The following is a 14,098-nucleotide window of genomic DNA, read 5'->3' on the forward strand; positions in this document are numbered from 1 at the left end:
CCAAGGTAGACACATACATATAACAATTGAACAGTCCTTATCAGAGTTTGCAAGGTAGTGTCAGAGTCCAGTAATACAAGGGAGTAGTGCAACAAGGTCCCTGAGAGACAGTACTAAGCGGTGTGCGGGTGGGTATGGTTAGTGATTGGTCACAGAGTTCAGCAATATCACGGTAGATGGAAAGAAACTGTTCCTGAGCCTGCCTGTACCGCCTGCCTGATGGTAGGAGGGCAAACAGTTTGTGGCTTGGATGTGAAGGGACTCCGATGATGCCGCGTCCCCTACGCAGACACCACTTGTGCTGGAGGTCTACGATGGCTGGGAGCTGAGCACCAGTGATGTGCTGGGCGGTTTTCACCACCCGTTGCAGGGCCTTCCAGTTGGCCACAGAGCAACCGCCAAACCACACTGTGGCACAGTTTGTCAGAATGCTCTCGGTTACGCAGCGGGTAAAGTTCACAAGGATCTTGGAGGACAGACAGGTCTTCTTTAGCCTCCTCAAAAAGTGCAGGCACTGCTGCGTCTTTTTGACTAGGGCTGAGGTGCCGAGGGTCTGGGAGAGGTCCTCGGAGATGTGGACACCCAGGAATTGGAAGCTGGACACACGCTCCACCTCAGAGTCATCGATGAGAACTGGGGTGAGACTGCAGAATTTAGACTGCCTGTAACCCACAATGAGCTCTTTGGTTTTCTTTGCATTGAGGGCCAGATTGTTATCAGTGCACCAGGTGCTTGACCTCCTCTCTGTAGGCTGATCATAGTGATGCCATTAAAGGTAACTGCTGAACCATTCAAGCTAAATAACGAAAAAATGTGTTTCACATGTTTAGGCTATCCTAAAAAAATCTCGAAAATGTTAAAATGTTTAAATGTATATTCATTTGCATACATTTGCATAGTGAGGATTATTTAACTCTACAGAAATGTTAACCGTTCAAGCTAGAGACATCAAACAAAGTTGTGTTTTTAATCCATATTTAAACAAAATTCTCTTTCCTCGCAATTTCTTAACATGAAGCAATTTTGCCTTGTTTCAACAATTGCGCGGGTATGGGATAGTCAAAGTTTCCTCCAAGCACATCTCAACATGTTGTTCAGATTCTATTCACAATGTTTGTTAAACCCTAAGTTTTTTGCGCATTCCCCAGTCATCACCCATGTTTGAGCTTCACATGCACCTGATCTACAATAAGATGTCACTGGCATGACAAGGCAGCCCTGTCCAACATTTCAACCATTCACCCCAGTCAGCTGAGCCAAATTGCGCTGCCTTATGCTGGACTAACGGGCATTGTTTGTTTGCTGTGTGCAGGACTTGCCGCAGTGATGCATTTATAATGCTATAAAGCTGTGTTTCCCAATCCTGGTCCTCTGGGCCCAAAGGGGTGCACGTTTTTGTTTTTGCCCTAGCTCTCACACACCTGATTCAAATTAAAAACTCAAGTGTGTAAGTGGTAGGGAAACATTTGAATCAAGTGTGTGAGTGCTAGGGCAAAAACAAAAATATGCACCCCTTTGGGTCCCCAGGACCAGGATTGGGAAACACTGCTATAAAGTAAGTTAAACCACTGTGCCACTTGGGGGCCCACATTTATTTTCACATGTTTAAGTTATCCCAAATTCAAGATCTTAAATGGTAGACTATGATTATTTATTTGCATACATTAGAATAATTAGAATAAATGAATTCCCTATTAGTATCTCTGTTGAAGAAAGACACACCTAACAAAATATATTTTGAATGCTAGTGCTAACCCAAATTCAAAATCCCCAAAAACGTTTTATTTACTATTTTAATTTGCATTATTATTGTACAATAACTCGCTAACAGTATCTCTTGAATCATTGTTCAAGCTAGAGATATCAAAACAACTTTGTTTCAAATGTTTAGGCTTTCCCATATTAATAACGTTTACTGACTATTGACTATAGTAATTTGTGTATATTAACCCACATATATTATCTCATGAGCAATTTAAGTTAAAGATGGCAAACCAACTTTCTGTCAGGTCCTGGCTGGGGTGCCTCTTGGCACCTCTATGTGCATTGCTGTTTAATCATTTCCAATCAGAGGCAGCTGCTCCCTTTGCCTCTGATTTGGGGTCCTATTTAAGTTGCCCTGTATGTCCCTTAATTGTCTGTCATTGTTGGGAGTTAGCTGTCTGTTTTGCCTTGCTTCAGTTTGTGGTTGTACTCTCCTTTTGTTGTTTTCAATTAAGTTTGGCATAAGAAACATTAAAAGGATGCTCCCCAAGTCTGCCCCTGGTGTCCTGCCTCATCAGAACCGTGACACTTTCTTCCCTTTGATTAGGCTAACCCTACATGAAATACTTAAATGTTCAGAAATAATGATTATATTAATTGGTGTAAATTAACCCACTAACCGTTGCTTTTGAACAATTCAAGCTAGAGACTCCAAACCAATTTTGGTTAACCTCTTGAAAAGGTGGTCATCTCAAAATACATAAATCTAGTACTATCTAGTGATCTACTGAGGTAAAACAGGATTCCCATTGCCTTTGGCCATGACAGATTACTGTACATTGAATGTACAGTAATCTGGCCCGGGGTTGGGGCTCGTATGCGAGCGACTGGTGGCCCACGGGAAGGCAGCCGCACGTCGCTCCTTCGGGCTGAGCCCGGCTGGACCCCGTGGGCTCACCACCTGCAGGAGGGACCATAAGGGGTCGGTGCGTAGAGGATCGGGTGGCAGTCGAAGGCGGGGGCCTCGACAACCCGATCCCTGGATAGGGAAACTAGTTCTAGGGACGTGGAACGTCACCTCGCTGGCGGGGAAGGAGCCTGAGATTGTGCATGAGGTTGAGAGGTTCCGACTAGAGATAGATGGGATCACCTCTACGCACGGCTTGGGCTCTAGAACCACACTCCTTGAGAGAGGATGGACTCTTTACCACTCTGGAGTTGCCCATGGTGAGAGGCGGCGGGCTGGTGTGGGTTTGCTTATAGCCCCCCAGCTCTGCCGCCATGTGTTGGAGTTTACACCCGTGAACGAGAGGGTCGTTTCCCTGCGCCTACGGGTCGGGGATAGGTCTCTCACTGTTGTTTGTGCCTACGGGCCGAACGGCAGTGCAGAGTACCTGACCTTCTTGGAGTCTCTGGGAGGGGTGCTGGAAAGTGCTCCGACTGGGGACTCTATCGTTCTACTGGGGGACTTCAACGCCCACGTGGGCAACGACAGTGACACCTGGAGGGCTGTTATTGGGAGGAACGGCCCCCCTGATCTGAACCTGAGTGGTGTTCAGTTATTGGACTTCTGTGCTAGTCACAGTTTGTCCATTACGAACATCATGTTCAAGCGTGTCCATCAGTGCACGTGGCACCAGGACACCCTAGGACGTAGGTCGATGATCGACTTTGTTGTCGTTTCATCTGACCTGTGGCCGTATGTCTTGGACACTCGGGTAAAGAGAGGGGCGGTGAGTTGGATCCGATGGCGGGGGCAGAAGCTGGACAGACTCGGCAGACCCAAGCATACTGTAAGGGTCTGCTGGGAACGTCTGGCCGAGTCTCCTGTCAGAGAGATCTTTAACTCCCACCTCCGGCATAGAGATATTGAGTCCGAGTGGACCATGTTCTCCACCTCCATTGTCGAAGCGGCCGCTCGGAGCTGTGGCCGTAAGGTCTCCGGTGCCTGTCGAGGCGGCAATCCCCGAACCTGGTGGTGGACACCGGAAGTAAGGGATGCCGTCAAGCTGAAGAAGTCCTATCAGGCCTGGTTGGCTTGTGGGACTCCTGAGGCAGCTGACGGGTACCGGCAGGCCAAGTGGACTGCAGCCCGGGTGGTTGTAGAGGCAAAAACTCGGGCCTGGGAGGAGTTCGGTGAGGCCATGAAGAAGGACTATCGGCTGGCCTCGAAGAGATTCTGGCAAACCGTCCGGCGCCTCAGGAGAGGGAAACAGTGCCCTTCCAACGCTGTTTACAGTGGAGGTGGGCAGCTGTTGACCTCAACTGGGGATGTTGTCGGGCGGTGGAAAGAGTACTTCAAGGATCTCCTCAATCCCGCCGTCACGTCTTCCATTGAGGAAGCAGAGGCTGAGGGCTCAGAGGTGGACTCGTCCATCACCCGGGCTGAAGTCACTGAGGTAGTCAAGAAACTCCTCGGTGGCAAGGCACCGGGGGTGGATGAGATCCGCCCTGAGTACCTCAAGTCTCTGGATGTTGTGGGGCTGTCTTGGTTGACACGCCTCTGCAGCATTGCGTGGCGGTCAGGGAGAGTGCCTCTGGGATGGCAGACCGGGGTGGTGGTCCCTCTTTTTAAGAAGGGGGACCGGAGGGTGTGTTCCAACTACAGGGGGATCACTCTTCTTAGCCTACCCGATAAAGTCTATGCCAGGGTACTGGAGAAAAGAATACGGTCGATAGTAGAACCTCAGATTCAGGAGGAACAGTGTGGTTTTCGTCCGGGCCATGGAACACTGGATCAGCTCTATACCCTCTACAGGGTGATGGAGGGTTCATGGGAGTTTGCCCAACCAATCCACATGTGTTTTGTGGATTTGGAGAAGGCATTCGACTGTGTCCCTCGCGGCATCCTGTGGAGGGTGCTTCGGGAGTATGGGGTCCTGGGTCCTTTGCTAAGGGCTGTCAGGTCCCTGTACGACCGAAGCAGGAGCTTGGTTCGCATTGCCGGCAGTAAGTCAGACTTGTTCCTGGTGCATGTTGGACTCCGGCAGGGCTGCCCTTTGTCGCCGGTTCTGTTCATAATTTTTATGGACAGAATTTCTATGTGCAGCCAGGGGCTCTGCTGCGGCCGCAACAATTGCTATTACAATTAGCATGATCTCGCGGGTTTTTTCATAGGCCTAGTTGTCTAATATTTCACTGTTAGTTGGGCCACTAGCCTAGCTATTTGATAATTTGTTATTTTCTACTGCTTTGATTGTTATTTAAAAAAAGTTCAGTATATTTATCGGGAATTTGCATTATTATTATTTCTAAGGCATTTTTATGCTTCATTGGAATGAAGAAATAGTAGCCTCTTTTTTGGTGAAAGAAGTGGTTAGTATTTGAACACCTGCTACAGCGGTCTCGTGCGCTGTCCAGTTTTGCCAACTGCATGAGTCAAAGAAGAAACCGCAGCTTCAAAAACAAGCCTAATAGACTTATAGCGTGTTTATTACGGTCAATGAATGAGACTGCAACAGTCTGAAGCTCAACAATCAAAGATTTATTTTGCAAAAATAATCAAACGTCAACAACGCTCATCCACTCATCTCTGACCACCTGCGAGCAAAATATGAGAGATGGAAAAAGAGGGGATTCTCACTACGTAGTTTGCTATGTCACCATTCATTAGCTTATTACACTCATATGTATCGATAATATTCAATAATTATACTAAATTGATGCTAGTTTACATTGTAATGTATATTACTGCCTTTCTTATATAATCAATAATAGGCTAATACCCAGATTGTTGCTAGTTTACAGTACACTCTTTTAAACTGCTGCTGGTGTGCACTGTTATGTTAAGTGTTTCTTTATTTTATTTTTGTCTGGCTCTATTTTTGCTTATACATTCCCCACTCTCACTACGTAGTTGTCGGGTGCCATGACACAATAATTTAATTGCTCAGGATGACGCTGTGTTGCTCGGTCCATTTGACAAATAAACGTTGAAACTTGTAACATCGCTTGGAATTCTAACTAGATTTTTCAACAATGGGAGGGAGGTGGGGGTGGGAAAGATCCACGTGGGGATACTACAGCACTACATTGCTGTGAGGCTGTGAGCAGACAGTGTCAATCAATGCATTTAGGGAAAGTAGCGACCATAAATGTACAGAAACGATGTCGCTTGTCAGATTTTCCTAACAAGCGACCAAACATTTTAAAACAATCCCCAAAAAACCGAGACCAGTAATTATTTCAAGCTCTTCTCCCTTAATTCCACTGCAGTGTATGTGGTTATTGCCATCGTGTGTCGAATACAGACAATAAAAGCGACATACGAGAAAAAAAAGAAAAAAAACAGTATTTACACACAGTATGAACGTATTAGGGAATCGCATACTCAATGGAATCCATTACACCTGATGCGCAGGGTTGAGCCGATTATGACGTAAGCGTCGTTCTCCATTCAGTTAAAGCGGTTGCATTGACGCAACAATGTAAAAGACCTGTAAAAGCAAGTGCTTTCAGCAGAGCGGTTCATAACCAAACTGAACAATCATCTGAGCAAAACTACCTACTTTAAGACTGTAAGACTGGATCAGGTCTGGCTGTCTTTGCCTTGGTGTTGCTAGGTTTGTACATCATAACTGTCTTTCAGCAAATGTTTTCACGTGCATGCCACATTAATAGTCCCAGGATGTGTCTGTCTGTATGGAGTACGTAGAATACAATATCTAACATGTTCTGTGTGTGCCCTGTGTTAACGTGTGTGTCTGTGTGTGTTTATGTAGAAGGCAGTGTTCTAACCATCGCTGATACACAAGACCAGTTCAGCTTCTTCCTGGGGTTCCCCTGTGATAACATGCAGCCTGGACTGTCAACCAGGTGGGTCTGCGTCATCCAACTAAATATCTCTGTCTAACACTTTGTCTGACAACCCTGTTTCCCTCCCACAGGGCCATCCAGGACTGCCTGGTAAATGGACGTATCATTAGTGCCTCAAGAGTTTGCTGTCTGTGTGCGTTGCCTCTGACCCCTGAAATCTACAATGCAACGTTTTACACTACCAACTTAAAGACTGGGTCTGGTCTGGAGGGTCATCTCATGTACGAGTTGACCTTCCAGACCCTGGTAAGTAGAAGACCACTCTGATCCTGTGTTTTCTTCAGCACATAGTCTAATAGCTCAGTTAGGTATTTTCAGTTAATTAACGGGAAGGGAAAATGTCTAAAATTCGCTGCAAAGACCCAATTGCCACAGTGGGACATATTTTGTTCTCTGAGTAATATGGACCCAACCTAAAATCGGTTTACCTTCAGCCTGACATTTGAAGTCGATCCATCCCGTTCCTCTTTCAGTAATGTCTAGAAGTAAAAGGCTTCTTGCTGTTGGGTATTATACCAGATCTTCAGATGAAGAGTTCATTGGCCATTGGCAGACATGCTGGCTGACTTTGCCTTGGTGTTGCTAGGTTTGTACATCATAACTGTCCTTCTGCAAATGTTTTCATGTGCATGCCACATTAATAGTCCCAGGATGTGTCTGTCTGTATGGAGTACGTAGAATACAATATCTAACATGTTCTGTGTGTGCCCTGTGTTAACGTGTGTGTCTGTGTGTGTTTATGTAGAAGGCAGTGTTCTAACCATCGCTGATACACAAGACCAGTTCAGCTTCTTCCTGGGGTTCCCCTGTGATAACATGCAGCCTGGACTGTCAACCAGGTGGGTCTGCGTCATCCAACTAAATATCTCTGTCTAACACTTTGTCTGACAACCCTGTTTCCCTCCCACAGGGCCATCCAGGACTGCCTGGTAAATGGACGTATCATTAGTGCCTCAAGAGTTTGCTGTCTGTGTGCGTTGCCTCTGACCCCTGAAATCTACAATGCAACGTTTTACACTACCAACTTAAAGACTGGGTCTGGTCTGGAGGGTCATCTCATGTTCGAGTTGACCTTCCAGACCCTGGTAAGTAGAAGACCACTCTGATCCTGTGTTTTCTTCAGCACATAGTCTAATAGCTCAGTTAGGTATTTTCAGTTAATTAACGGGAAGGGAAAATGTCTAAAAGTCGCTGCAAAGACCCAATTGCCACAGTGGGACATATTTTGTTCTCTGAGTAATATGGACCCAACCTAAAATCGGTTTACCTTCAGCCTGACATTTGAAGTCGATCCATCCCCGTTTCTCTTTCAGTAATGTCCGGAAGTAAAAGGCTTCTTGCTTTTGGGTATTATACCAGATCTTCTGTGTCATCCCTTCTGCTAAGTCCTGCTAATGTATGTGTTCTCGGAGTGTTGTGTAGCTGCAGCAACAGGTGACCACCATTCTTAACCAGCTTCCTCCTGCTCCCAGACCAGCGAGACCCACACCTGACCCACACATACCAAGAGGCCATGGACAAACTGATAAAGGTATCTTCATTCATTAGTTTGCTCATATGGGACGTGTTCCTCTGCCCCCCAAAATTTACAATGCAACGTTAAAATCTTTTAGGTGCTGCACCTAATGTCTTTATTCAACTGATTCTGTTTCTGTGTAGGGTGTGCCTAATGTCAGAGAGGAACCCTGCTCGGAACACTAAATCAAACCCTGACAACCTATAGGACACACTGGAGACATGCATGTGTGTGTGTGTATATATATATATATATATATATGTGTGTGTAAACTTGTGAGCACCATGACCAATCAGCAAAAAAAAGATACTGGGACATTTTGGCGGTCCTATTCTGCAATTTGGAAACGTCAATGATAATGTGTGTAGACCAAAATATCTGAAAAATATTTATGTAATTTAGATGAAATTGGGAAAAAAATTATGTTATTTGGCATAAGATTATTCTTAAAAATTCTTATCCGGCACAGCCAGAAGAGGACTGGCCCCTCAGAGTCTGGTTCCTCTCTAGGTTTCTTCCAAGGTTTTTGACCCTACTTGGGAGTTTTTCCTAGCCACTGTGCATCAATGTATTGTTCTTGCTTGCTCTTTGGGGTTTCTAGGCTGGGAATCTGTGCATTTTGTGAGAACAGACAATATAAAAATGGCTTTATAAAATAAAATGTGTTCATTGCTTACATCAGATGTGGTTTTGCCTTCATTAAAAATCTTTATAGTGGAAATGGGTGTGATTTGTCTTGGTTGTGCTCTTTTGCAGAATAATAACAGACCCAAGTCAGGGGGAGAAGCTTTCATTCACAAAATATAGTACACGTCAGCCTTCTTTCCATCTCTTTCTTGGCCTTTCCAGCTGTCTTTGTGCTTCCCCAAATATCTCTGTCTTAAACAGCATATTTATTCTTGACTGGACCTTCAACACATCCCATGCACTATCTGGCTGTCTTCCAATCATATACGTGTATTCTAAATCTTATCCTTGTAGGGCCTGGTATAGTGTCCCATCTTGAGATCTTGGCTCCACACATTCCCACTTAGCAGGTTGTATGGGAGCCTCTTCAACTGTTTGTGATACGGTACTTCATACAGCACAAGATAACGAAGTACCAATCCTCGGTTTTGTGTTTCTAAACAAGAGAATAGAACCAAAATAAATGTATATAATAAATGTATAAAGACATGCTTTCTCACAATTCCCCCCATGACTTTAAAATACCACATTTATATGTCAGAACAACTAGTCTATATAGCATATCAGCACTACCCATGTAATAATAAGAAAATTAAAAACAGTTACAAATAATAAAGCAAGCTCATTCATCTCACCACAAGTGTGAGAGGTACAGTTGTGGTTACTATGCATGCATATTCAAATGAATGACAGACAGTGGTATTCAAATTTGGCATGGCCTTTGCTCTGGAATGTGCCGTGGGAGCATGCGCCTTACCTTGAGCGACAGACCCCTGCCAATAGCACACTTGACAAGTTGTACCAAGATAAAAAAGATCAACACTACAACCACCGCTGGCATAATCATGTTCAGCAGAGAACCTCCCAATTTACAAAAAATAGATGACAACCATGTAGAAAAACCTACATCAATCATCAGGATTGTGATTATGGTATTTGGCACCTTCCTCACGGATCTTACCAGCCAAATCAGTCAGTTCTTCAGAGTTATCAGGTATGTACGTACAACACTAAATTCCAATAACTGCACAGGTTCCCCCTGAGCAGACAATATGTAGTCAAGAGCAAGTCTATTTTGCATTGCAACAGTACGAAGGGCAACCATTGCAGCTGACTGTAATTTCAGACTTTCAGAGGTCATGTTAGCGAAAGCCTCCAAAGAGCTAGCCACACTAATAACTTCTCCTGCCAACATGGCAGTGCCATAGGGAGGGAATGCAATAGCAAAAACCTGTTCCGTTTCAGTGATGGCTCGTGTATGTCGTGTTTTAAAGGGAGAATATGTACTCAGTCTCACATGTGGAATTACATAACTCAAATAACATGATCCTCGCCATAAAGGTGGGAGCCATGGATAGGCATTGGGGCTGCAAATGAAGTGAGTTCCGTTAGGAGCAATCATGCCCGTAGTTATTAAGTTAGCTATGGTGTTGGCATAAAATACAGTTGCAGTCCCATTATTGAGGGTTATATTGGCATACATAAAACACTCAGGGTCTGCTGTTTTGGTTGCAATACAAACCAAAAGCATCAGAATATTGTTCCGTTAGACTTTTGGATTGTTCTTGCTGTATACACAACCATCCCCTAGGCTGATTAGTAACTACTATATGTGGTGGACGACGCCAGAAATCAGGGCTGTTCCTATTAAAGGCTGGCATATAACTATGACGCCATGATTTCACAGGCACACCTAAAGATGTTACATGATCCTGGACAGTAATACATCCAGATTGATTAGGTTCCCTTCAACAGGGGTCAGACGCATTTGGTCCACGAGAGTGCAAGTAGCTATCATTAACACCCCAATTTTTGTATATAGAAAATTTGAACCAACTGAGGTCTTTCCAGATCCCTAACATCTCAGACTGATTGAATGGAATGACTCCCTAACATCTCAGACTGATTGAATGGAATGACTCTCTAACATCTCAGACTGATTGAATGGAATAACTCCTAAGGGAATACCTCCGTTAGCGGTGAAAAGGCTGTGGGTACAAATCCAACAACTACTCTGGTTAACCGTCCTGGCAAATTGTAGGGAGAGGGCCAAACATGTATTAATACCATGATGACCATCCTCGTGAGTATGGTGTCTATGTTTGGGACTAGAGCACCACCACTCTGTACCACCAGGAAACACACAGAAACAATTACCATGAACAGAATGATCTACAAATGGAAAATATGTATGACAGCTAGCTGATTGAGAAAGATATTGGTTAAAGCCCTGAACTACCCAATTTACTATTCAAGGGCTAAACGTTTTTAAATCTTCATTTGTGATTGTTGATTTCTTTCTTTGGCAATGTTAATCTAATAAGATCAGGTGTGTAAGCAGTTGAGTATTTCAAATACATGGAATAACTGGGGGTTCCAGAGGAGTTTTCATAACCACTGCAAAAATCCTCACACCATGAAATCTCTAGTCCAGAATCCAAACCAGTAAATCTACAGTATATCGCCTGTGGTAGTAACTACATGAACATCTTTTAAGAATGAACATTTTATTTCTTGTTGATTTTCTTTAAGTCCTAGACACATGATGGTGCAGATGGAAAAACTCTAGATACCTTGAGGGAACAGAGGACCAGACTACTTTCAGGGCATGTCCTCCTGAGTCAGTTTACTGCTCCCAGTACCTCTACAGTTCCAGCCTATCTCATACAGTCTGAAAAACAACCATGTATGTGTTAGACATGTATTTAATGTGTTTCCATATTTTTTTAAATTATTTGAATAATCTTTGTTTGTCAGTCATTCTTCAATATTCATACTTAAATTGTCTCTGAATAATAAATAGTCATGTTAGATATTTCAGCAATTAGACAGGAAGGGGTGTAGTATATGACCAATATACGACAACAAAGGTCTGTTCTTAGGCACGATGTGACGCTGAATGCCTGGATACAGTTCTTTACATGGTAAATCAGCCATTCATCTGAAACGTCCTGCATTACTACTATTGTTAACCTGTTACTAACTTGTATCAGGTCCTATAGCTAATCAACATTAAGTGTTTGAACAATTAGTAGTTTATAATTCTATACTAGTAATCAGGCGATAGAGTTAACAACATTAAGATCTTAATTTCATCACTAATGTAAATAACACATTTCACACTAAGTACTAGTGTTTAATACATTTTATTTCAGACCAAGGCAGGATTCAACCTGGGGAGTTTTAATTGTTCTGCCACAGTCTGACCACATTGGTGATGTTAGATTTTAAGAAAAAAATCTAGGTCCAGGCATTCATGTGATTCTCATATATACATTTTTTTACTGGTCTTCTGTTTCATAAGAAATTCTGCCAGGCTGTCCACCCAATCCATTCCTAGTAAAGTTGTGTTCATCTACTGCTTGAAAGATTGTCAGCACTCATTTGAACACTGATTGCTGTAGTTTCTGTGTGTTTTATTAGTGGTTCTCCTTTGTCATCAGTAAATATTCATGCTGTAAGGTTGTATCAGTGTTCAATACAAATCAGAGCAGGAGGATGTATTACTGGAATACAGACCATATGTTGGGGTTTTTATAAATTGTCCCACTCAGCCACTGGTGTTATCTGTTCCTCAAATTCATTTTATAGAACACTTTGCATTGGCACATGTGGGAACGGGACCTAAGAAGAAACTTAGAGAGTAGACAGAGTTTGATGGGTCCTCTTGACTGTTCAGGGGGAAATTCATAAGAATACATGACCTTTCTGGGCCAAAATGTTTTATTGTTTATTCTTGTTTACACTGATTAACTAACAAGATACATATTACTGGTAGCATTTGTTATTGCTAACGATTAGTGTGAGAAACAAACATTGGGTTACTGTACTGTTATTTAGCTAAATCAATTGCAAACTCAGCACACATAAGTAGGACTGTAGCTAGCTTCTAACATTTTGCAATCACTTGTGCCCACATTGTCATCATGTTAATTTGGTTTACATTCAACAAACATCTAGATAGCTAATACGTTGTCAGTTATAATCATCAAAATTAAAATAAATAAACATTTGAAATATATCAGTCTGTGTGTAATGAATGAATATAATATACAAGTTTCACTTTTTGAATGGAATCACTGACATAAATCAACTTTTTGATGATATTCTAATTATATGACCAGCACCTGTATAATACGAAAGTAATGATGTTCACTTTACAAAGAACATTTAGCTAAAGCTCTTACCTGAATCAAATGGATGTGCAAGCCAGGATGTCCTGAATTACAGCCCATACCGCGTCCCGTCCAGTTGAGGCGGTTGGCAGCCTCTCTCAATAATTCTGAAAAGCTTTTCTGGGAGCCAAATGTATTTATTTAATATAGACTTAAATGGCATTCCTTAAACCACTACGTTACCAGCCCATCAATGTATGTCACGCGTAAAATGAGTGCGTGCTACCGCCGTCTGGTGGCAAAACATACAAATTGCTACACGCATTTGCAGGTCTCTGCTGCGGCAGAAGTGTAGCAAAAGTCACGTGTAAAAAGATAGCGAATTGAGAGGCCCGTCTGTTGTAACTGACGACTCAGATTAGTCTACGCATTTACAGATTTGTCTACACATTCACAGATTTGTCTACACATTCACAGATCTATATACGCATTTACAGATTTGTCCACACATTTTCACATCTCAATACACTTACAAGTCTTTTACACATACAATTTTGATTACGCACATAGAGAATCTGAATACACTTTCGCAGATTCATGTAAACATTCACAAAACTCTGTACGCATTTACAGATTATTTTTCACATTTACAAATTTGATTACGCACACATAGATTGAAATAGTCACACAACTCTCCACACACATTTGTAAATAGTTTTGCTACAATAATGTCCCCAACTGCTGGCTTCAACATTTTGTACTATCCCAAAAACAGAAATGAAACAGTTGTAAATTAACATGATTGGAAAAACAGTAACGAATGAGCAGAATCCCACTAGAACAATGAGCAGTAAATCACTTTCAAAATACTAAGGCTCATGAAGTAATTCCCGTGTGCGTCCTATTGTCACAATGACTAGGCATTTTCAGAGAGAATGGCAAACATGGCACGAGATGTTTTACCTGTGAGTCAGGTGTTGCAACAGGTTTGCAGGATCCCGGGTTATGGAAGATGATGCATAACATGAAGTCTGCAAAAAGCACAGCATTAGTAGTGTAAGCCTATGTAAATTGTATTTAGCAAGGGAAAATTTAATATTGCAACACTGTTCCCTCTTTAAACTCATGATCGGGAAGTTAGGAAGTTCTCAGCTCAGCCCACCTTATATTTCAAATAGATAATAAATACGTCAAATAGTATGTTTTCCACCAATTATATTCTGCAATTATATGTGGTATTGCCCGTGAACTCTACTCCACT

General features: G+C 42.8%; 2 long non-coding RNA genes across 6 annotated transcripts; one reads left to right on the forward strand and one right to left on the reverse strand.

Moving 5' to 3' along the window:
- The first annotated feature begins 6,129 nt into the window (after nt 1-6,129).
- On the forward strand, nt 6,130-8,711 carry LOC105022050. 5 transcript variants are annotated; one of them, XR_003777810.2, is made up of 5 exons: nt 6,130-6,266; nt 6,426-7,105; nt 7,265-7,604; nt 7,833-8,050; nt 8,179-8,711. It is a non-coding gene; the product is annotated as an uncharacterized LOC105022050 (long non-coding RNA). The 5 variants fall into 5 exon arrangements; XR_003777809.2 differs by having other exon boundaries at nt 7,265-7,358; nt 7,430-8,050; XR_003777808.2 differs by having other exon boundaries at nt 6,426-6,765; nt 6,993-7,105; nt 7,265-8,050.
- Nucleotides 8,712-8,808: 97 nt separating this feature from the next.
- Nucleotides 8,809-14,097, reverse strand: LOC105022030. The gene is made up of 5 exons (XR_828874.4): nt 14,000-14,097; nt 13,801-13,868; nt 12,910-13,017; nt 11,296-11,393; nt 8,809-9,158 (listed from the first exon to the last, which is right to left on the reverse strand). It is a non-coding gene; the product is annotated as an uncharacterized LOC105022030 (long non-coding RNA).
- Between the last annotated feature and the right edge of the window lies 1 nt (nt 14,098).

The sequence above is a fragment of the Esox lucius genome, chromosome 3 (assembly GCF_011004845.1).
Source record: "Esox lucius isolate fEsoLuc1 chromosome 3, fEsoLuc1.pri, whole genome shotgun sequence".
Classification (NCBI taxonomy): Eukaryota; Metazoa; Chordata; class Actinopteri; order Esociformes; family Esocidae; genus Esox; species Esox lucius.